The sequence below is a fragment of the Pongo pygmaeus genome, chromosome 11 (genome assembly GCF_028885625.2).
Source record: "Pongo pygmaeus isolate AG05252 chromosome 11, NHGRI_mPonPyg2-v2.0_pri, whole genome shotgun sequence".
Classification (NCBI taxonomy): Eukaryota; Metazoa; Chordata; class Mammalia; order Primates; family Hominidae; genus Pongo; species Pongo pygmaeus.
In genome coordinates, this window is record NC_072384.2 from 10,930,896 (window position 1) to 10,954,340 (window position 23,445).

A 23,445-nucleotide genomic window follows, 5' to 3' on the forward strand; every position below is an offset into this window, starting at 1 on the left:
GAAGCCCGGCGACCTGCCGACCACTGCCCCTCCTCCCCAACACACCTCCGAGGCACCATCCTTCTCACCCGCCCGCCCCCACCCACCTGGTGTGTGTTGCGGTGTGCCCGGGGCCGGAAGCCTGCCACTCGGCCCGTCTGGCAGGGCTTGTGGCTGCTGTCCCAGGGTTCACTTGCCTCTGGTGGTGACCTGCTGGAAGCTGCAGTGTCATCCGCCATTGTGTGCCCGCCTCCGGCTCTCAGCTGGGTGGTGCCTGGGGCCCCGTCCGGAGTTTCGACATTGGGGTGGGGTGGTGCCACTGCGTCCTTGGACCCGTCCCCCACCTCCATTTAGTACGTAGGCAATCCCATGTAACTTAGCAAAGCTAGCAAGTCCCTAGACTTGGCGCAGCCACTGTAGGGGTGGCGTCCCAGTAGCATCATTAACATCAATTGTGATTGGTGGGCAGTCACTTAGTTTCAAATTTTATTACACGAGTTATACAAAAGTGTAAAAAAAATACAGTTTTAATAAAAGGGAGTAAAGGATAATATGAGTAATATTCACAATCTCTAGTTGGAAGAGGTAATGTTTTCTCAGAAATGATGCATTCCTGGAGCAAGGTCGTTTTGTGTTTGGCTTGTTAAATATCTTTTTCCATTTTGACAAACCACTGAAAAAGCCCAGCTTTGCAAGAACTCTCCATGAGAACAATCACACAAAAGAACACCCATAACACAAAATCAAAACAAGGGTGGTCCGGGATTCACATTAAAGGCTCATTATCAAGTTTTCTTAGAAGAGACAAAGAACACAAAGTTACTTTTATCTGATGGAAAGCAGAGAGAAAGAGTAAATGGAACAATAAATGTTAGGCAACAACAGTGAAAACCAAGCTGTGGAAAAAAGTGAATGGAATTGTTTTGTTTGGTATTGAATTCTTATCCTAATATCAGAAAGTATGGGAAAGAACAAAGCACATTTTTTTGAGACAAATAGAACATAAAACAAATGAATGTTAAAGACTATTTTACAGTGGTAACAAAACTATCTGTGCCTTGTTTTTTCCCTTTAAAAATACGATTTTGTACAAATACATTTATATAAATTATTGAAATAAAATTGTAAAGATGGAGAACAGACTTTGGGGTTGCCAAGAGGAAAGGGTGGAGGAAAACGTCTCAGAGTGTCAGCAAAGATCGCAAGTTGGATCCTGGTGATGAGGCTACAATTCTGTATCTTGACTGTGGAAGTGGTAGTTACAGAGATCTACACCACATAAAAATGCACAGAATACACACATACACACATATAAAAATGAATGCATACAAAATGGTTGTGATCTGAGTAAGCTTTCTGAATTGTGCCTATGTCAGTTTCCAGGTTTTGATAATGCTCTATGGCTATGCGAGATGTCACCACTGGAATTAGTGAAGAGTACCTAAGACATCCCTGTACCTTTTGCAACTTCCTGTGAATCTATAATTATTTCAAAAGAAACTTGAAAGTCATAGCAGACTTTCACTTCAAAGAGCAAAAAATCTGAAGATTAATGAAATTGTTGAAGAACGTCAAATACTCAATAAACTGTATGAGAGCTGTATTCTGTCCACTTGCAGCACAGCTGTCATTTAGCCTTTTCCTGACTTGCCCTGGAGAACTTGAGCTCCTCTTGGACTGCCAAGGCTGATAGTGTTTATTTGTAACTAACTTTGTACTGGACACCCAAAAAATGAAGTGATTGAATAATCATTTATAATAACAAGAAATTTTACTTATAATGAGACAGTATTAGTAACAAATTTAAATATTTAGGGTAAAGAATAGGATCTTCATAAGACAATACTGGCAAAATTTAAAAAGAAAAAATAAGGAATCAGAAACATAAGTAGTTCAGTATTATGAAACATTTCTGGATCTGAGACGCAAAAGAACAGAGATTGTATTGCGTTTCTGCTCCAAACCTGATGAATCACATTAGGTGTGTTTTGTTTCTGTGCCAAAACTGCTGAATCACCTTAGGCAATGCATGCCCTTTCCCTGAATCTGTTTTCTTTTCTACGAAATAAAGTGAGCTAGATCATCTCCAAGGTCCCCCAAATATTCACATTTTCGGCTCCACATGAACTTCAGTTGAATTCCTAATTTCAGTGTGGATAATACATGTGTGCTGCACCACCAGTAGTGTGTCTAAATGCTCATGTTTGTCCTAAAAACTAATTATGAGCAGTTTGGAAATTCTATTGTAGAATCTGCAAAGGGATTTTTGTGAGTGCTTTGAGGCCATGGTAAAAAAGGAAATACCTTCACATAAAAACTAATAGAAGGTTTCTGAGAAACTGCCTTGTGATGTCTGCTTTCATCTCACAGAGTTAAACGTTTCATTCCTTTGATCAGTCTGGAAACTCTGTTCTTGTACAATCTGCAAAGTGATATTTGTGAGCGCTTTGAGGTCTATGGTGAAAAAGGAAATATCTTCAGATAAAAACTAGACAGAAGCTCTATAAGAAACTACTTTGTGACGTGTGCATTCATCTCACAGAGTTAAACCATTCTTTTGATTGAAAAACTTGGAAATGGTCTCCTTATAGAATCTGTAGAGGGATATTTGTGAACGCTTTGAGGCCTATGGTGAAAAAGGAAATATCTTCACATAAAAAGTAGAAAGAAGGTTTATTAGAAACTGCTTTGTGATGTGTGCATTCATCTCACAGAGGTAAATGTTTCTTTTCATTGAGCAGATTGGAAACTCTGTTCTTGTAGGATCTGCAAAGGGATATTTGTGAGCAGGTGGAGGCCTATGGTGAAAAAGGAAATATCATCACATAAAAGCCTGACAGAAGTTTCTGAGAAACTTCCGGTTGTGTGCATTCATCTCACAGAGTTGAAATATTCTTTGGATTGAGCAGTTTGGAGGCAGTATTTTTGGAGAATCGGCAAAGGGATATTTGTGAGCACTTGGAGGTCAATGGTAAAAAAAGGAAATATCTTCACATAAAAACTAGACAGAAGCTTTCTGATAAATTTTTTGTGATGTGTGCATTCATCTCAGAGTTGAACCATTCTTTTGATTGAGTAGTTTGGTAACAGTCTTTTTGTAGAATCTGAAAAGGATATTTGTGAATGCTTTGAAGCCTATGTTGAAAAAGGAAATATCTTCACATAAAAACTAGAAAGAAGGTTTCTGAGAAACTGCTTTGAGATGTGTGAATTCATCTCACAGTGTTGAACCTTTCTATTGATTGAGCATTTTGGAAACAGTCTTTTTGAAGAATCTGCAAAGGGATATTTTTGAACACTTTGAGGCCTATGGTGAAAAATAGAATATCTTCACATGAAAACTAGACAGAAGCTTTCTGAGACACATCTGTGTGATGCATGCACTCATCTCACAGAGTTGAACCATTCCTTTGATTGAGCAGTTTGAAAACCATCTTTTTGTAGAATATGGAAATGGATATTTGTAGTCCTTTGAGGTCTATGGTGAAAAACGAAATATCTTCACATAAAAACTAGACAGAAGGTTTCTGAGAAACTGCTCCACAATGCGGGCATTCATCTCACAGAGGTAAACGTTTCTTTTCATTTAGCAGATGGGAAACTCTTTTCTTTTAGAATCTGCAAAGGGGTATTTGTGAGCAGTTTGAGGCCTATGGTGAAAAAGGAAATATCATCACATAAAAACTTGACAGAAGTTTCTGAGAAACTTCCTGGCTGCATGTGCATTTATCTCACAGAATTGAACCATTCTTTTGATTGCGCAGTTTGGAAACAGTCTTTTTGTACAATCTGCAAAGGGATATTTCTGAGCTGTTTGAGGCCTATGGCGAAAAAGAAATATCTTCCTATAAAAACTAGACAGAAGCATTCTTAGAAACTACTTTGTGATGTGTCCATTCATCTCACAGTGTTGAAACTTTCTTTGATTGAGCAGTTTGGTAACAGTATTTTTGTAGCATCTGCAAAGGTATATTTGTGGTCCCTTTATTGCCTATGGTGAAATAGGAAATATCTTCACATAAAAACGAAACAGTAGCTTTCTGAGAAACTTCTCTGTGATGTATGCTTTCATTTCACAGAGTTGAACATTTCCTTCGATTGAGCAGATTGGAAACAGTCTTTTTGTACAACCTGCAAATGGATATTTAGAGTGTTTTGAGGCCTACGGTGAAAAAGGAAATATCTTCACATAAAAATTAGACGGAAGCATTCTGAGAAACTTCTTTGTGACATTTGCATTCATCTCACACAGTTGAACATTTCTTTGATTGAAGATTTGGAAACAGTCTTTTTGTAAAATCTACAAAGGGATAATTGTGACCCCTTTGAGACATATGGTGAAGTAGGAAATATCTTCATGTAAAAACTGCACAGAAACATTCTGAGAAACTTTTTTGTGATGGGTGCATTCATCTCACAGAGTTGAAGCTTTCTTTTGCTAGAGCAGTTTGGAAACAGTCCTTTGTAGAATCCCCAGAGGGATAATTCTGAGCCCATTGAGGCCTTTGGTGATATAGGAAATATCTTCACATAAAAGCTAGACAGAAGCTTTCTGAGAAACTTCTTTAAATGAGTGCTTTCATACTCAAAGAGTTGAGCGTTTCTTTTGACTGAGCAGTTTGGAAACACTCTTTTTGCACAATCTGCAAATGGATAATTGGAGAACTTTGAGGCCTGTGGTGAAAAAGGAAATATCTGCACATAAAAAATAAACCGAAGCTTTCTGAGAAACTACTTTGTAATGCATGCATTCATCTCACAGTGTTGAAACTTTCTTTAGATTGAGCAGTTTGTAAACGTCTTTTTGTAGAATTTGCAAATGGATATTTGTAGTGCTTTGAGTCCTATGGTGAAAAAGGAAATATCTTCACAAAAAAACTAGAAAGAAACATTCTGAGAAACTTCTTTGTGATGTGTGCCTTTATCTCACACAGTTGAACCTTTCTTTTCATTGAGCAGTTAGGAAACAGACTTTTTGTAGAATCTGGAAATGCACATTCAGAGTGCTTTGTGGCCTATGGTGAAAAAGGAAATATCTTCAGATAAACACTAAACAGAAGCTTTCTGGGAAACTTCTTTGTGATGCATGCATTCATATCACAGAGCTGAACCTTTCTTTTGATTTAGCAATTTGTAAACAGTCTTTTGGTAGAATCTGCAAACGGATACTTGGAGCAGTTTGAGGCCTATGGTGAAAAAGGAAATATCTTCAAAAAAAACTAGAAAGATACATTCTGAGAAACTTATTTGTGATGTGTGCTTTCACCTCACAGAGTTGAGCTTTTCTTTTCATTGAGCAATTTGGAAACAGTCTTTTTGTAGAATCTGCAAATGGATATTTGGAGCACTTTGAGGCCTATGGTGAAAAAGGAAATATCTCACATAAACACTAGATAGAAATATTCTGAGAAACTTCTTTCTGTTGTGTCCATTCATCTCACAGAGTTCAACCTTTCTTTGGATTGAGCAGTTTGGAAACAATTTTTTTGTAGAATCTGCAAAAAATATTTTTGAGCCCTTTATGGCCCATGGTGAAACAGGAATTATCCTCACAGAAAAACTAGACAGAAGCTTTCTGACAAACTTCTTTGTGATGTGTGCTTTCAACTCACAGAGTTGTAACTTTCTTTTGATTGAGCAGTTTGGAAACAGTCTTTTTGTGGAATCTGAAAATGGATATTTGGAGCACTTTGAGGCCTATGGTGAAAAGGGAAATACCTTCACATAAAAACTAGACAGAAGCATTCTGAGAAACATCTCTGTGATGTCTGCATTCATCTCATAGAGGTGAACATTTCTTTGACTAAGCAGTTTGGAAACAGTCCTTTTGTAGAATCTGCAAAGGGATATTTCTGAGCCCATTGAAGCCTAGGGTGAAAAAGAAATATCTTCACATAAAAACTAGACAGAAGCATTCAGGTAAACTTTTTTGTGATGTGTCCATTCATCTCACAGATTTGAAACTTTCTTTGGATTGAGTAGTTTGGGAACAGTCTTTTTGTAGAATCTGCAAAAAATATTTGTTTGCCCTATATGGCCCATGATGAAATAGGAAATATCTTCACATAAAAACTAGACATAAGCTTTCTGAGAAAATTCTTTGTGATGTGTGCTTTCACGTCATGAGTTGAACCTTTCTTTTGATTGAGCAGTTTGAAAACACTCTTTTTGTAGAATCTGCAAATGGGTATTTGAAATGCTTTGAGGCCTATGGTGAAAAAAAAAATATCTTCACATAAAAACTAGACAGATGCATTCTGAGAAACTTCTTTGTGATGTGTGCATTCATCTCACACAGTTGAATATTTCTTTGGATTCAGCAGTTTTCTAAACAGTCCTTTTGTAGAATCTGCAAAGAGATATTTCTGAGCTCATTGAGGCCTATGGTGAAAAGGGAAATATTTTCAAATAAAAAGAAAACAGAAGCTTTCTGAGAAACTTCTTTTTGATGTGTGTATTCATCTCACAGTGTTGAAACTTCCTTTTGATTGAGCAGTTTGGAAACAGTCTTTTTGTAAAATCTGCAAAGGAATATTTCTGAGCCATTTGAAGCCTAAGGTGAAAAAAAAAAATCTTCACATAAAAACTAGACAGAAGCATTCTGAGAAACTTCTTTCTGATGTGTGCATTCATCTCACAGAGTTGAAACTTTCTTTTGTTTGAGGAGTTTGGAAACAGTCTTTTTTTAGAATATTCAAATGGATATTTGTGAGCCCTTCACAGCGTATGATGAAATAGGAAATACCTTCACATAAAAATTAGACAGAATCTTTCTGAGAAAATGCTTTGCAATGTATGCTTTCATCTCACAAAGTTGAACTTTTCTTTTGATTGAGCGGTTTCAAAACAGTCTTTTTGTAGAATCCACAAACGGATATTTGTAGTGCTTTTAGGCCTATGGTGAAAAAGGAAATATCTTCACAAAAACACTAAAATTAAACTTTCTGAGAACTTCTTTGTGATGCCTGGATTCATATCACAGAGAAGAACCTTTCTTTTGATTGAGTAGATTGGAAACAGTCTTTTTGTACAATCTGCAAATGGATATTTCTGAGCCATTTGATGCCTGGTGAAAAAGAATTATCTTCACATAAAAACTAGACAGACTCATTCCGAGAAACTTCTTCTTGATGTGTGCATTCATCTCACAGAGTTGAACCTTTCTTTTCATGGAGCAGTTTGGAAACAGTCTTTTTGTAGTATCTGCAAAGGGATATTTGTGAATGGTTTAAGGACTATGGTGAAAAAGGAAATATCTTCACATAAAAACTAGACAGAAGCATTCTGAGAAACTTCTTTTTAATGTGTGCATTCATCTCACAGAGATGAATCTTTCTTTTCATTGAGCAGTACGGAAACAGTCTTTTTGTTCAATCTGCAAAGGGATATTTCTGAGCAGTTTGAGGCCTATGGTGAAAAAGTAATATCTTCACATAAAAACTAGACAGAAGCATTGTGAGAAAATTCTTTTTTAATGTGTGCATTCAGCTCACAGAGTTGAAACTTTCATTTCATTGAGCAGTTCAGAAACACGCTTTTTGTAGAATCTGAAAGGGATAATTGTGAGTCCATTGAGGCCTATGGTGAAATAGGAAATGTCCTTACATAAAAACTAGACAGAAGCTTTCTGAGAAACTTCTTTGTGATGTGTGCTTTCATCTTACCGAGTTGAACCTTTATTTTGATAGAGCAGCTTGGAAACAGTCTTTTTGTGGAATCTGCAAATGGATGTTTGGAGTGCACTGAGGCCTATGGTGAAAAAGTAAATACTTTCACATTAAATAAAACTAGACAGAAGCATTCTGAGAAACTTCTTTGTGATGCATGCATTCACCTCACGTTGTTGAGCCTATCTTTTGATATAGCAGATTGGAAGCAGTCCTTTTGTTGTATCTGCAGAGGCATATTTGTGAATGGTTTGAGACCTATGGTGAAAAAGGAAATACCTTCACATAAAAACTAGACATAAGCATTCTGGGAAACTTTTCTGTGATGTGTGCATTCAACTCACAGAGGTGAACCTTTCTTTAGATGGAGCAGTTTGGAAACTGTCCTTTTTTAGAATCTGCAAAGGGATATTTCTGAGCCCATTGAGGCCTAGGATGAAAAAAACTGGATAGATGCATTCTTATAAAAACTGGATAGATGCATTCTGAGAAACTTCTTTGGGATGTGTCCATTCATCTCACAGAGTTGAACATTTCTTTGGATTGAGCAGTTTGGAAACAGTCTTTTTGAAGAATCTGCAAAAGATATTTGTGAGCCCTTTATGGCCTACGGTGAAATAGGAAATATCTTCACATAAAAATTAGACAGAAGCTTTCTGAGAAACTACTTTGTGATGTGTGCTTTCATCTCACAGATTTGAACCTTTCTTTTGAATGAGCAGTTTGGGAACACTCTTTTTGTAGAGTCTGTAAATGGATATTTGGATTACTTTGAGGCCCATGGTGAAAAAGGAAATATCTTCATACAAAAACCAGACAGGAGCATTCTGAGAAACTTCTTTGTGATGGGTTTATTCATGTCAAAAAGTTGAACATTTCTTTGGATGCAGCAGTTTAGAAACAGTCTTTTTGTAGTATCTGCAGAGGGATATTCATGAGAGGTTTATAGCCTATGGTTAAAAAGGATATATCTTCACAAGAAAACTCGACAGATCCATTGTGAGAAACTTCTTTGAGATGTATGCATTCAACTCACAGATTTGAAACTTTCTTTATGTTGAGCAGTTTTCTAAACAGTCCTTTTGTAGAATCAGCAAAGGGATATTTCTGAGCCCATTGAGGCCTATGGTGAAAAAGGATATATCTTCACATGAATGCTAAACAGAAGCTTTCTGAGAAACTTCTTTGTGATGTGTGCATTCATCTCACAGTGTTGAAACTTTCTTTTGGTTGAGCAGTTTGGAAACAGTCTTTTTGTACAAGCTGCAAAGGGATATTTCTGAGCCATTTGAGGCCTATGGTGAAAAAGAAATATCTTCACATAAAAACTAGACAAAAACATTCTGAGAAACTCCTTTGTGATGTTTGCATTCATCACACATATTTGAACCTCTGTTTTGATTGAGCAGTTTGGAATCAGTCTTTTTTTAGAATATGCAAAAGGATATTTGTGAGCCCTTTCAGGCCTATGGTGAAATAGGGAATATCTTCAAATAAAAACTGGACGGAAGCTTTCTGAGAAACTTATTTGTGTTGTGTGCCTTCATCTCACAGAGTTGAAATTTTCTTTTGATTGAGCAGGCTGGAAACAGTCTTTTTGTAGAATCTGCAAATGGATATTTCCAGCGTTTTATGTCTATGATGAATGGGAAATATTTTCACATAAAAACTAGACAGAAGCATTCTGAGAAACTTCTTTGTGATGTGTGCATTCACGTAACAGCGTTTAAACTTTCCTTGGATGGAGCAGTTTGGAAAGAGTCCTTTTGTAGAATCTGCAAAGAGATATTTGTGAGCCCATTGAGGCCTATGGTGAAGTAGGAAATGTCTTCACCTGAAAACTAGACAGAAGCTTTCTGAAAATCTTCTTTGTTCTGTGTGCTTTCATCTCAAAGAGTTGAACCTCGCTTTTGATTGAGCAGTTTGGAAACACTCTTTTTGTGGCATCTGAAAACAGATATTTGGAGTGCTTTGAGGCCTATGGTGAAAAAGGAAATATCTGCACATAAAAACTAGACAGAAACTTCTGAAAAACTTCCTTGTGATGCGTGCTTTCATCTCAGATTTGGACCTTCCTTTTCATTGAGCAGTTTGGCAACAAGTCATTTTCTACAGTCTCCAAAGGGATATTTGTGAGCAGTTTGAAGCCTACGGTGAGAAAGTAAATATTTCACATAATATCTAGACAGAAGAATGTTGAGAAAACTCTTTGTGATGTTTGCATTCATCTCACTGAGTTGAAACTTTCTGTTCATTTAGCAGTGTGGAAACATGCTTTTTGTGCAATCTGCAAAGGAATATTTGTTTGTGGTTTGAGACCTATGGTGAAAAAGAAATATCTTCATATAAAAACAAGACAGAAGCATTCTGAGAAACTAATTTTTTATGTGTGCATTCATTTCACAGAATTGAACCTTTCCTTTGAAGAAGCAGTTCGGAAACAGTTTTTTGTAGAATCTGAAAAGGGATATTTGTGATCCCTTTGAGGCCTAAGGTGAAATAGGAAATATCTTCACATAAAAACTAGACAGAAACTTTATGAGAAAGTTTATGAGAAACTTCTTTGTGACGTGGGCTTTCATCTCAAATATTTGAACCTTTATTTTGATTGAGCAGTTTGGAAAGACTCTTTTTCTAGTATCTGCAGAGGGCTATTAATGAGCGGACTGAGGCCTATAGTGAAAAAGGAAATGGCTTCTCAAGAAAACTAGACAGAAGCATTCTTAGGGACTTCTATGTAATGTGTGCATTCATCTCACCAAGTTAAATCTTTCTTTTGATTGAGCTGTTTGGAAACACTCTTTTTTGTAGCATCTGCAAGGGTATACTTCTGAGCCCTTTGAGGTCTATTTTGAAATATGAAATATCTTCATATAAAAACCAGACAGAGGTTTCTAAGAAACTTCTTTGTGATGTGTGCTTTCACCTCAAAGAGTTGAACCTTTCTTTTGATTGAGCAGATTGGAAACACTCTTTTTGTAGAATATGCAAGTGGATATTTTGAATGCTTTGAGGCCCATGGTGAAAAAGGAAATATCTTCACATAAAAACTAAACAGCAGTTTTCTGAGAAACTTCTTTAGGATGTGTGCATTCATCTCACACATTTGAACCGTTCTTTTGATTGAGCAATTTGGAAACAGTCTTTTTGTAGAATCTGCAAATGGATATTTGGAGTGCTTTGAGGCCTATGGTGAAAAAGGAAACTTCTTCACATAAAACTAGACAAAAGCATTCTGAGAAACTTCTTTGTAATGTGTGCTTTCATCTCACTGAGTTTAACCTTTCTTTTCATTGAGCAGTTTGGAAACAGTCTTTTTGTAGAATCTGCAAAAGGATATTTGTGAGCAGTTTGAGGCCTATGGTGAAAAAGGAAATACCTTCACACAAAAAGCAGACAGAAGCTTTTTGAGAAACTTCTTTGTGATGTTTGCATTCATCTCCCAGAGTTGAATGTTCCTTTTCATTGAGCTGTTTGGAAACAGTCTTTTTGCACAATCCATAAAGGGATATTTCTGAGTGATTTGAGGCCTATGGTGAAAAAGAAATATCTTCACGTAAAAATCAGACAGAAGCATTCCGGGAAACTTCTTTGTGATGTGTGCATTCATCCCACAGAGTTGAAATTTTCATTTCATTCAGTAGTTCAGAAAGAGTCTTTCCATAGACTCTGCAAAGGGATATTTCTGAGCCCTTTGAGGCCTATTGTGAAATAGGAAATATCTTCACATAAAAACTAGACAGAAGATTTTTGAGAAACTTCTTTGTGATGCATGCTTTCATCTCACAGAGTTGAACATTTTTTTTTTTGATTGAGCAGTTTGGAAACAGTCCTTTTGTGGAATCTGCAAAGGGATATTTCTGAGCCCTTTGAGTCCTATAGTGAAATAGAAAATATCTTCACATAATAACTAGACAGAAGCATTCTGAGAAACTTCTTTGTGATGTGTGCTTTCATTTCACATAGTTGAACGTTTCCTTTGATTGAGCAGTTTGGAAACACTGTTTGTAGGATTGGTAAATGGATATTTGGAGTGCTTTGAAGCATAAGGTGAAAAAGGAAGTATCTGTACCTAAAAACTAGACAGAAACTTTCTGAGAAACTTCTTTGTGATGCATGCTTTCATCTCACAGATTTGAACATTCCTTTTCATTGAGCAGTTTGGGAACAAGTCATTGTATAGAATCTGCAAAGGTATATTTGTGAGCGGTTTGATGCCTATGCTGAAAAACTAAATATTCACATAAAAACCAGACAGAAGCTTTTTGAGATAACTTTTTGTGATGTTTGCATTCATCTCAAAGAGTTGAACCTTTCTGTTCATTGAGGAGTTTGGAAACATTCTTTTTGTGCAATGTGCAAAGGAATATTTCTGAGTGGTTTCAGGCCTGTGGTGAAAAAGAAATATCTTCACATAAAAACTAGACAGAAGCATTCTGAGAAACTTCTTTTTTATCTGTGCATTCCCCTCACAAAGTTGATTCTTTCTTTTCATTGAGTAGTTTGGAAACAGTCTTCTTGTAGAATCTGCAAAGGGATATTTGTGATCTGCTTTAGGCCTATGGAGAAATAGGAAATATCTTCACATAAATACTAGATAGAATCTTTCTGAGAAACTTCTTTGTGATGTGTGCTTTCATCCTACACAGTTGAACCTTTCTTTTGATTGATCACTTTGGAAACAGTCTTTCTGAAGAGTCTACAAATGGATATTTGGAGAGCTTTGAGGCCTAAGGTCATAAAGGAAATATATTCACATAAAAACTAGACAGAAGCATTTTAAGAAACTTCTTTGTGATGGGAGCTTTCATTTCAGAGAGTTGAATCTTTCTTTTGATTGATTGAGCAGTTTGGAAACAGTCTTTTTGTAAAATCTGCAAAAGGATATTTCTGAGCCATTTGAGGTATATGGTGAAAATGAAATATCTGTATATAAAATCTAGACAGAAGCATTCTGAAAAACTTCTTTGTGATGTGTCCATTCATGTCAGAGAGTTGAACCTTTCTTTTGATTGAGCAGTTTGGAAACAGTAGTTTTGAAGAATCTGCAAAGAGATATTTGTGAGCTCTTTATGGCCTGTGGTAAAATACGAAATATCTCCACATAAAAACTAAACAGAAGATTTCTGAGAAACTTCTTTGTGACGTGTGAATTCATGTCACAGAATTCAACCTTTCTTTCGATTGAGCAGTTTGAAAACAGTCTTTTGTAGAAGCTGCAAAGGGAAATTTCTTAGCCTTTTGTGGCTTATGGTGAAAAAGAAATATCTTCACATAAAAACTAGACAGAAGCTTTCTGAGAATCTTCTTTGTGATGTGTCCATTCATCTCACAGAGTTAAACCTTTCTTTTGATTTAGCAGTTTGGAAAATGACTTTTTTTAGGATCTGCAAATGGATATTTGTGAGCCCTTTATGGCCTATGTTGAAATACGAAATATCTTCACATAAAAACTGGACAGAAGCTTTCTGAGAAACTTCTTTGTGATGTGCACTTTCCCCTCACAGAGTTGAACCTTTCTTTTGATTGAGCAGTTTGGAAACAATCTTTTTGTTGAATCTGCAAATGAATATTTGGAGCGTTTTGAGGCCTATAGTGAAAAAGGAAATATCTTCACATAAAAACTAGACAGTAGCTTTTTGAGAAAACTATTTGTGACATTTCCATTCATCTCTAACAGTTGACCATTTCTTTTCATTGAGCAGTTTGGAAACAGTCTTTTTGTACAAACTGCAAAGGGATATTTCTGAGTGGTTTGAGGCCAATGGTGAAAAATAAATATCTTCACATGAAAACTAGACAGAAGGATTTTGATAAACTTCTTTGTGATGTATACATTCATCTCACAAATTTGAACGTTTCTTTTGATTTAGCAATTAGGAGAAAGTCTCTTGGAAGTATAAGAGGAGTTATATTTGTGAACAGTTTAAGGCCTATGGTGCAAAAGGAAATATCTTCATATAAAAAGTAGACAGAAGCTTTTTGAGAGACTTCTTTGTGATGTGTACTTTCACCTCACAGTTTCACCTTTCTTTTGATTGAGCAGTTTGGAAACATTCTTTTTGTAGAATCTGCAAATGGATATTTGGAGAAATTTGAGTCCTATGGTGAAAAAGGAAATATGTTCACATAAAAACTAGACAGAAGAATTCTGAGAAACTTCTTTGTGATGAGTCCATTCATCTCACAGAGTTGAAACTTTCTTTGATGGACCAGTTTGGAAATAGTCTTTTTGTAATATCTACAGAGGGATATTTTTGAGTGGTTTAAAGACTATAGTGAAAAAGGAAATATCTTCACATAATAACTACACAGAAGCATTTTGAGAAACTTCTTTGTGATGTGTGCATTCATCTCACAATGTTGAGGATTTCTTTTGGTTTAGCAATTTGGAGAAAGTCTCTTGGAAGTATAAGCGGAGTTATATTTGTGAGCAGTTTAAGGCCTATGGTGCAAAAGGAAATACCTTCATATAAAAAGTAGACAGAAGCTTTCTGAGAAACTTCTTTGAGATGTGTGCTTTCATCTCACAGAGTTGTGCCTTTCTTTTGATTGAACAGTTTGGAAACATTCTTTTTGTAGAATCTGCAAATGGATATTTGGATAAATTTGAGTCCTATGGTGAAAAAGGAAATATGTTCACATAAAAACTAGACAGAAGAATTCTGAGAAACTTCTTTGTGACGAGTCCATTCATCTCACAGAGCTGAAACTGTCTTTGATGGACCAGTTTGGAAATAGTCTTTTTGTAGTATCTGCAGAGGGATATTTTTGAGCGGTTTAAAGACTATGGTGAAAAAGGAAATATCTTCACATAATAACTAGACAGAAGTATTATGAGAAACTTCTTTGTGATGTGTGCATTCATCTCACAATGTTGAACGTTTCTTTTGATTGAGCAGTTTGGAAACAGAACTTTTGTAGAATCTGCAAAGGGATATTTGTGAGCCCGTTGAGGCTTATGGTGAAATAAGAATTATCTTGAGATAAAAACTAGACAGAAGATTTCTAAGAAACTTCTTTGTGATGTGTGCTTTCATTTCAAAGAGTTGAAAATTCCTTTTGATTGAGCAGTTTGGAAACAGTCTTTTTGTATAATCTGCAAATGAATATTTGGAGTGCTTTGTGGCCTAAGGTGAAAATGGAAATATCGTCACATAAAAACTAGACAGAAGGATTCTGAGAAACTTTTTTGTGATGTATGCATTCATCTCAGGGAGGTGAACTTTTCTTTTGATGGAACAGTTTGGAAACAGTCTTTTTATAGAATCTGCAGAAGGATATTTGTGAGCGGTTTAAGGCCTATGGTGAAAAAGGAAATATCTTCACATAAAAACTAGACAGAAGCTTTCTGAGAAACCTATTTGGATGTGTGCATTCATCTCACAGTGTTGAAACTTTATTTTGTTTGAGCAGTTTAGAAACAGTCTTTTTCTGCAATCTGCAGGGATATATTTCTGAGCCATTTGAGGTCTATGGTGAAAAAGAAATATCTTCACATTTAAACCAGACAGAAGCATTCTGAGGTACTTGTTTGTGATGTCTCCATTCATCTGACAGAGTTGAACGTTTCTTTTAGTTGAGCAGTTCAGAAACCATATTTTTTCAGAATCTGCAAAGAGATATTTGTGAGCCATTTGAAGCCTATAGTGAAATAGTAAATATCTTCACATAAAAACGAGACAGAAGAATTCTGAGAAACTTCATTGTGATGTGTGCATTCCTCTCACACAATTTAACCTTTCTTTTGATTGAGCAGTTTGGAAGTGGTCCTTTTTTAGAATCTGCAAAGAGATATTTCTTAGCCCTTTGAGGCCTATGGTGAAACGGGAAATATCTTCACATGAAAACTAGACAGAAGCTTTCTGAGAAACGTCTTTGAGATGTGTGCTTTCATCTCACAGAGTTAAACTTTTCTTTTGATTGAGCAGTTTGGAAACACTCTTTTTGTGAAATCTGTAAATGGATATTAGGAGCACTTTGAGGCCAGTGGAGACAAAGGAAATATCTTCACATAAAAACTAAACGGAAGTTTTCGGAGAAACTACTTTTAGATATGTCCATTAACCTAACAGAGTTGAAACTTTCTTTTTATTAAGCAATTTGGATGCAGTCTTTTTGTAGAATCTGCAAAAAAATATTTGTGAACCCTTTTTTCCTATGGTGTAATAGGAATTATCTTCACATATGAACTAGACAGAAGCATTCTGAGAAAGTTCTTTGTGATGTGTGTATTCATCTCACAGATTTGAAACTTTCTTCGGATTGAGCAGTTTGGAAACAGTCCTTTTGTAGAATCTGCAAAGGGATATTTCTGAGCCCATTGAGTACTACGGTGAAATATGAAATATCTTCACATATAAACTAGACAGAAACTTTCTAAGAAACTTCTTTGTGATGTGTGCTTTCATCTCACAGAATTGAAACTTTCCTTTGATTGAGGAGTTCAGAAACACTCTTTTTCTAGAATCTGCAAGTGAATATTTGGAGCGTTTTGAGGTCCATGGTGAAAAACGAAATATCTTCACATATAAACTAAACAGAAGCTTTCTGAGAAACTTCCGTGTGGTGTGTGCATTCATCTCACAGAGTTGAACGTTTCTTTTGGTTGAGCACTTTGGAAACAGTCTTTTTGTAGAACCTTCAAAAGGATATTTGTGAGCCCTTTATGGCCTCAGATGAAATGGAAATATCTTCACTTACAAACTAGAGAGAAGCTGTCTGAGTAACTTCTTTGTGATGTGTGCTTTCATCTCAGAGGGATAAAAATTTGTTTTGATTGATCAGTTTGGAAACAGTCTTTTTGTAGAATCTGCAAATGGATATTTGGATCGCTTTGAGGCCTATGTTGAGAAAGGAAATATCTTCACATAAAAACAAGACAGAAGATTTCTGAAAAACTTCTTTGTGATGTGTGCATTCATCTCACAGAGTTGAACCTGTCTTTTGATTGAGCTGTTTGGAAACATCTCCTTGCAGAATCTGCAAAGGTATATTTGTGAGCAGTTTGAGGCCTAAGGTGAAAAAGGTAATATCCGCAAATAAAATCTAGACAGAAGCTTTCTGTGAAACTTCTTTGTGATGTGTGCATTCATCTCACAGAGTTGAACCTTTGTTTTGATTGAGTAGTTTGGGAGCTGTCTTTTTGTATAATCTGCAAAGTGATATTTGTTAACAATTTGAGGTTTATGGTGAAAAAGGAAACATCTTAATAAAAAACCTAGACAGAAATTTTCTGAGAAACTACTTTGTGATGTGTGCATTCATCTCAAAGAGTTGAAGCTTCCTTTTGATTGATCATTTTGGAAGCATTCTTTTTGTAGAATCTGCATAGGGATATTTGTGAACCCTTTGAGGCCTATGGTGAAAAAAGAAATATCTTCATACAAAAACTAGACAGAAGCATTCTGAGAAACTTCGTCGTGTTATGTGCTTTCATCTCACCGATTTGAACCTTTCTTTGCATTGAGCAGTTTGAAAACAGTCTTTATGTAGAATCTGCACAGGGACATTTGTGAGCGATTTGAGGCCTATGGTGAAAAAGGAAATAGCCACAAATAATATCTAGACAGAAGCTCTCTGAGAAACTTCTTTGTGATGTGTGAATTCATCTCACAGAGTTGAATTTTCCTTTTGATTGAGTAGTTTGGAAACAGTCTTTTTGTAGAATCTGCATAGGGATATTTGTGAGCCCATTGAGGCCTATGTTGAAAAAGAAATTATCTTCACATAAAAACTAGACAGAAGCATTTTGAGAAACTTCTATGTGATGTGTGTGTTCATCTCACAGAGTTGAACCTCTCTTTTGATTGAGTAGTTTGGAAATAGTCTTTTTTAGAAACTGCAAGGAATATTTGTGAGCAGTTTGAAACCTATGGTCAAAAAGGAATTATATACAAATAAAATCTAAACAGAAGCTTTCTGAGAAACTTCTTTGTGATGTGTGCATTCATCTCACACAGTTGACCTTTTGTTTTGATTGAGCAGTTTTTAAATAGTCTTTTTGTACAATCTGCAAAGAGATATCTGTGAATGCTTTCAGGCTTATGGTGGAAAAGGATATATCTTCACCTAAACCTATAAAGAAGCTTTCTGAGAAACTTCTTTAGGATGTGTGCATTCATCTCACAGAGTTGAACATTTTTTTTGATTCACCAGTTCAAAAACAGTCTTTTTGTAGAATCTGTAAGGAGACATTTTTGAGCTCTTTGAAGTCTATAGTGAAAAAGGAAATATCTTTACATTAAAACTATACAGAAGCTTTCTGAGAAACTTCTCTGAGATGTGTGCATTCATCTCACAAAGTTGAACCTTTGTTTTGATTGAGCAGTTTGGGAACAGTCTTTTTGTATAATCTGTAAAGGGATATTTGAAGGCGTTTTGAGGCATATGGTGAAAAAGGAAATACCTTCACATAAAAAGTAGACAGAAGCTTTCTGAGAAACTTCCTTGTGATGTGTGCATTCATCTCACAGAGTTGAAACTTTCTTTTGACTTATCAGGTTAGAAACAGTCTTTTTGTAGAATATGCAGAGGGATATTTATGAGCGGTTTGAGGTCTGCAGTGAAAAAGGAAATATCTTCACATAAAACCTAGAGAGAAGCGTTCTGAGAAACTTCTTCATGATGTGTGCATTCATCTCAGAGAGTTGAACCTTTCTTTTCATTGAGCAGTTTGGAAACCATCTTTTTGTAGAATCTGCAAAGTGATATGTTTCAGTGGTTTGAGTCCTATGGTGAAAAATGAAATATTGAAAAATAAAATGTAGACAGCACCTTTCTGAAAAACTTCTTTTTGATGTGTGCATGCATCTCACAGGGTTGAAACTTTCTTTTGATTGAGCAGTTTGGAAACAGTCTTTTCGTAGAACCTGCAAAGTGATATTTGTGAATGCTTTGAGGCTTATGGTAAAAAAGGAAATATCTTCACATAAAAACTAGACTCATGTTTTCTGGGAAACTTCTTTGTGATGGGTGTATGCATCTCAAAGGGTTGAATCTTTCTTTTGATTGAGCAGTTTGGAAACAGTCTTTTTGGAGTATCTGCAAAGGGATGTTTTTGAGCAGTTTGAGGCATGTGGTGAAAAAGGAAGCATCTTCATATAAAAACTAGACAGAAATATTCTGAGAAACCACTTTGTGATGTGTGCATTCATCTCACAGAGTTGAATTTTCTTTCACTGAGTAGTTTGGAAACAGTCTTTTTCTAGAATATGCAAAGGGATATTTCTGAGTTTTTTGAGGCCTATAGTGAAAAAGGAAATATCCACAAATAAAATCTAGACAGAAGCCTTCTGAGAAAATTCTTTGTGATGTGTGCATTCATCACACAGAGTTGAACTTTTTTTTGATTGAGCAGTTTGGAAACAGTCTTTTCGTAGAATCTGCAAAGGAAAATTTGTGAACGCTTTGAGGCTTGTGGTGAAAAAGAAGTATCTTCACATAAAAACCAGACAGAAACGTTGTGAGAAACTTCTTTGTAATGTGTGCAGTCATCTCTCACAGCTGAACTTTCATTTGATTGAGCAGTTTGGAAACAGTCCTTTTGTAGAATCTGTGAAGGGATATTTATGAGCAGTTTGAGGCCTATGGTGAAAAAAGGAGTATTGACAAACAAGAACTAGATAGAAACTTTCTGAGAAACTTCTCTGTGACGTGTGCATTCATCTCACAGAGTAGAAAGCTTTCTTTGATTGAGCAGTTTGGAAACAATCTTTTTGTAGAATCTGCAAAGGGACGTATGTAGGCGGTTTCAGGTCTATGGTGAAAATGGAAATATCTTCACATAAAAACTAGACAGAAGCTTTCTGAGAAAATTCTTTGTGATGTGCTCATTTATTTCACAGATTTGAAGTGTTCTTTTCATTGACCAGTTTGGATAGATTCTTTTTGTAGAATCTGCTTTGTGATATTTGTGAGCCCTTTGAAGCCTATGGTGAAAAAAGAAATATCTTCACACAAAAACTAAACAGAAGCTTTCTGAGATATTTCATTGTGATGTGTGCATTCATCCCAAGGAGTTGAAACTGTCTTTGGATTAAGCAGTTTTGAAACAGTCCTTTTGTAGAATGTACAAAGGGATATTTAGGATCCTTTTTGGCCTATGGTGAAAAAGGAAATGTCTTCACATAAAAACTAGACAGAAGCATTCTATGAAACTTCTTTTTGATGTGTGCATTCCTCTCACAGCTTTGAACCTTTCTTTAGATAGAGCAGGTTGGAAAATATTTTTGTAGAATCTGCAAAGTGATAACTTGAATGCTTTCAGACACGTTGAAAAAGGAAATACCTTCAAATAAAAACTGGACAGAAGCTTTCCGAGAAACTTCTTGTGATGTGGGCATTCATTTCAAAGAGTTGAAGCTTTGTTTTGGTTGAGCAGTTTGGGAAGAGTATTTTTGTAAATTCTGTAAAGGGACACTTGTGAGCACTTTGAGGCCTATATTGAAAAAAGAAACATTGTAAAATAAAAACTAGACAGAAGCTTTCTGAGAAACTTCTTTGTGATGTGTACATTCACCTCACAGAGTTGAACCTTGCTTTTGATTGAATAGTTTGGAAACAGTCTTTTTGTAGAATCTGCAAAGGGTAATTTATGAGTGGTTTGAGGCCTATGGTGAAAAAGTGAGTATAACAAATAAAAACTAGACAGAAGCTTTCTGAGAAACTTCTCTGTAATTTGCGTATTCATCTCACAGGGTGGAAACTTTCTTTGAGCTGTTTGGAAACAGTCTTTTTGTAGAATCTGCAAAAGGATATATACAGGCGGTTTGAGGTCTATGGTGAAAACGGAAACATCTTCACATAAAAACTAACTGCTCAATGGGAGGAAACTTTTACTTCTGTGTGATGAATGCACATGTCAGAAAGGAGCTACTCAGAAAATTACTTTCTACTTTTTATGTGAAGATATTTCCTTTTTCACCATATGCCTCAATGTGCTCCCAGATATCCCTTTGCAGATTCTATGAAAAGACTGTTTCCAAACTGCTCAACAAACTGTTCAATGCTGTGAGACGAATGTCTACATCACAAAGAAGTTTCTCAGAAAATCTCCTTCTTGTTTTTATGTGAAGATATTCCCTTTTTGAACATAGGCCTCAATGCACTCCCAAATATACCTTTGCAGAATCTACAAAAAGACTTTCCAAACTGCTCTATCAAAAGAAAGTTTCAACTCTGTTAGATGAATGCACACATCAGAAAGTGGTTTCTCAGCAAGCTTCTCACTAGTTTTTATATGAAGATAGTTCCTTCTTCAATGTGGGTCTCAAAGCACTAAAAAATATCCCTTTGTAGATTCTAGAATAACAGAGTTTACAAACTGCTCAATGAAAAGAAACGTTTACCTCTGTGAGATGAATACACATGTCTTAAAGCAGCTTCTCAGAATGCTTCTTTCTAGTTTTTATGTGAAGATATTTCTTTTTTCACCATAGGCCTCAAAGCACTCCTAAATATCCCTTTGCAGATTGTACAAAAAGACGGTTTCCAAACTGCTCAATCTGAAGAATATTTCAACTCTGTGAGATGAATGCACACATCATGAAGAAGTTTCTCAGAAAGTTTGTTTATATTTTTTCTGTGAAGATATTTCCTTTTTCACCATAGGCCTCACCTCAAAGCCCTCACAAATATCCCTTTGCAGATTCTACAAAAAGACTGTTTCCAAACCGCTCAATAAAAAGAATTATTGAACACTGTGAGATGAATGCACACATCTCAAAGATGTTTCTCAGAATCCTTCAGTCTAGTTTTTATGTGAATACATTGCCTTTTTCAACATAGGCCTCAAAGCACTCCAAATATCCATTTGCAGATTCCACAAAAAGACTGTTTCCAAACTGCTCAACCAAAACAAAGGTTTAATTCTGTGTGATGAATGTACACATCACAAATAAGTTTCTCAGAATGCTTCTGTCTAGATTTTAGGTGAAGATACTTGCTTTTCACCATAGGCCTCAAAGTGCTCACAAATATCCCTTTACAGATTCTACAAAAATACTTTTTTCCAAATTGCTCAATCAAAAGAAAGTTTCAACTCTGTGAGAAGTATGCACACCACAAAGAGGTTTCTCAGAAAGCTTCTCTCTAGTTTTTATGTGAAGATATTTCCTTTTTCACCATAGGCCTCAAAAGGTTCACAAATATCCCTTTGCAGATTCTACAAAAAGACTCTTTACACACTGCTCAATCAAAAGAATGTTTCAACTCTGTGAATGAATGCTCACATTGCCAGGATGTTTTTCAGAAAGCTTCTTTGTAGTTTTTATGTGAAGATATTTCGTTTTTCACCATATGCTTCAAAGGGCTCATAAATATCCCTTTGCAGATTTTACAAGAAAATAGTTTCAAATCTTCTTAATGAAAAGAAACAGAAACATCTGGGAGATGAATGCACATATCACAAAGCAGTTTCTCAGAAGCATTCTGTCTAGTTTTCATGTGAAGGTATTTCCTTTTCCATCACTGGATGCAAAGCACTCAAAATTGTCCCTTTGCAGATTCTACAAAAAGTCTGTTTCCACACTGCTCATCAAAAGAAAGTTTCAACTCTGTGAAATGAATACACATGTCAAAAAGAAGTTTCTCAAAAAGCTTCTATTAAGTTTTTATGTGAATGTTTCCTTTTTCACCATAAGCCTCAAAGCCCTCACAAATATCTTTTTGCAGATTCTGCAAAAAGACTGTTTCCAAACTACTAAATAAAAATAATTATTGAATTTTGTGAGATGAATTCACACACCTCAAAGAAGTTTCTCAGAAACCTTCAGTCTAGTTTTTATGTGAATATATTTCTTTTTTCACCATAGGCCTCAAAGTGCTCCTAATAGCCATTTGTAGGTTCTACAAAAAGACTGTTTCCAAACGGCTCAAAGGAAAGAAAGTTTCAACTCTGTGAGATGAATGCACACATCACTAAGAAGTTTCACAGGAGGCTTCTGTCTCATTTTTATATGAAGACATTTTCTTTTTCACCATGAGCCTCCATCTGCTCACAAATATCCCTTAGCAGATTTTACAAGAACAGAATTTCCAGACTGATCAAAGAAAACAAACGTTTTTCTCTGTGAGATGAATGCACACATCACAAAACTGTTTCTCAGAAACCTTCTTTATACTTTTTATGTGATGATATTTCTTCTTTCTCCCTAGGACTCTATGTACTCAAAAATATCCCTTTGCAGATTCTACAAAAAGATTGTTTCCAAACTGCTCAATCAAAAAATAGTTCAACTCTGTGAGATGAATGCATACATCACAAAGAAGTTTATCAGAAACCTTCTTTATAGTTTTTATGTGAAGGTATTACCTTTTTCAGCATAGGCCTCAATGTGCTCTGCAATATCCCTTTGCAGATTCTGCAAAAAGACTGCTTCCCAATTGCTCAATCAAATAAATTTTTGAACTCTGTGAGATGGATGCACACATCACAAAGAGGTTTCTCAGAAATCTTCTGTTCATTTTTTATGTGAAGATATTTCCTTTTTCACCATAGCACTCAAAGTCCAGAAAATATCTGTTGCAGATTCTACAAAAAGGCGGTTTCCATACTGCTCAATCAAAAGAATGGTTCAGCTCTGTGAGATGATTGCACACATCACAAAGAAGCCACTAAGAAAGCTTCTGTCTAGTTTTTATGTGAAGATATTTCCTTTTTCACCATAGGCCTCAAAGCACTCAGAATTATCCCTTTGCAGATTGTACAAGAACACAGTTTCCAGACTAACCAGAGAAAATAAACGTTTACCTATGTGAGATCAATGCACACATCACAAAGCTGTTTCTAAGAAACCTT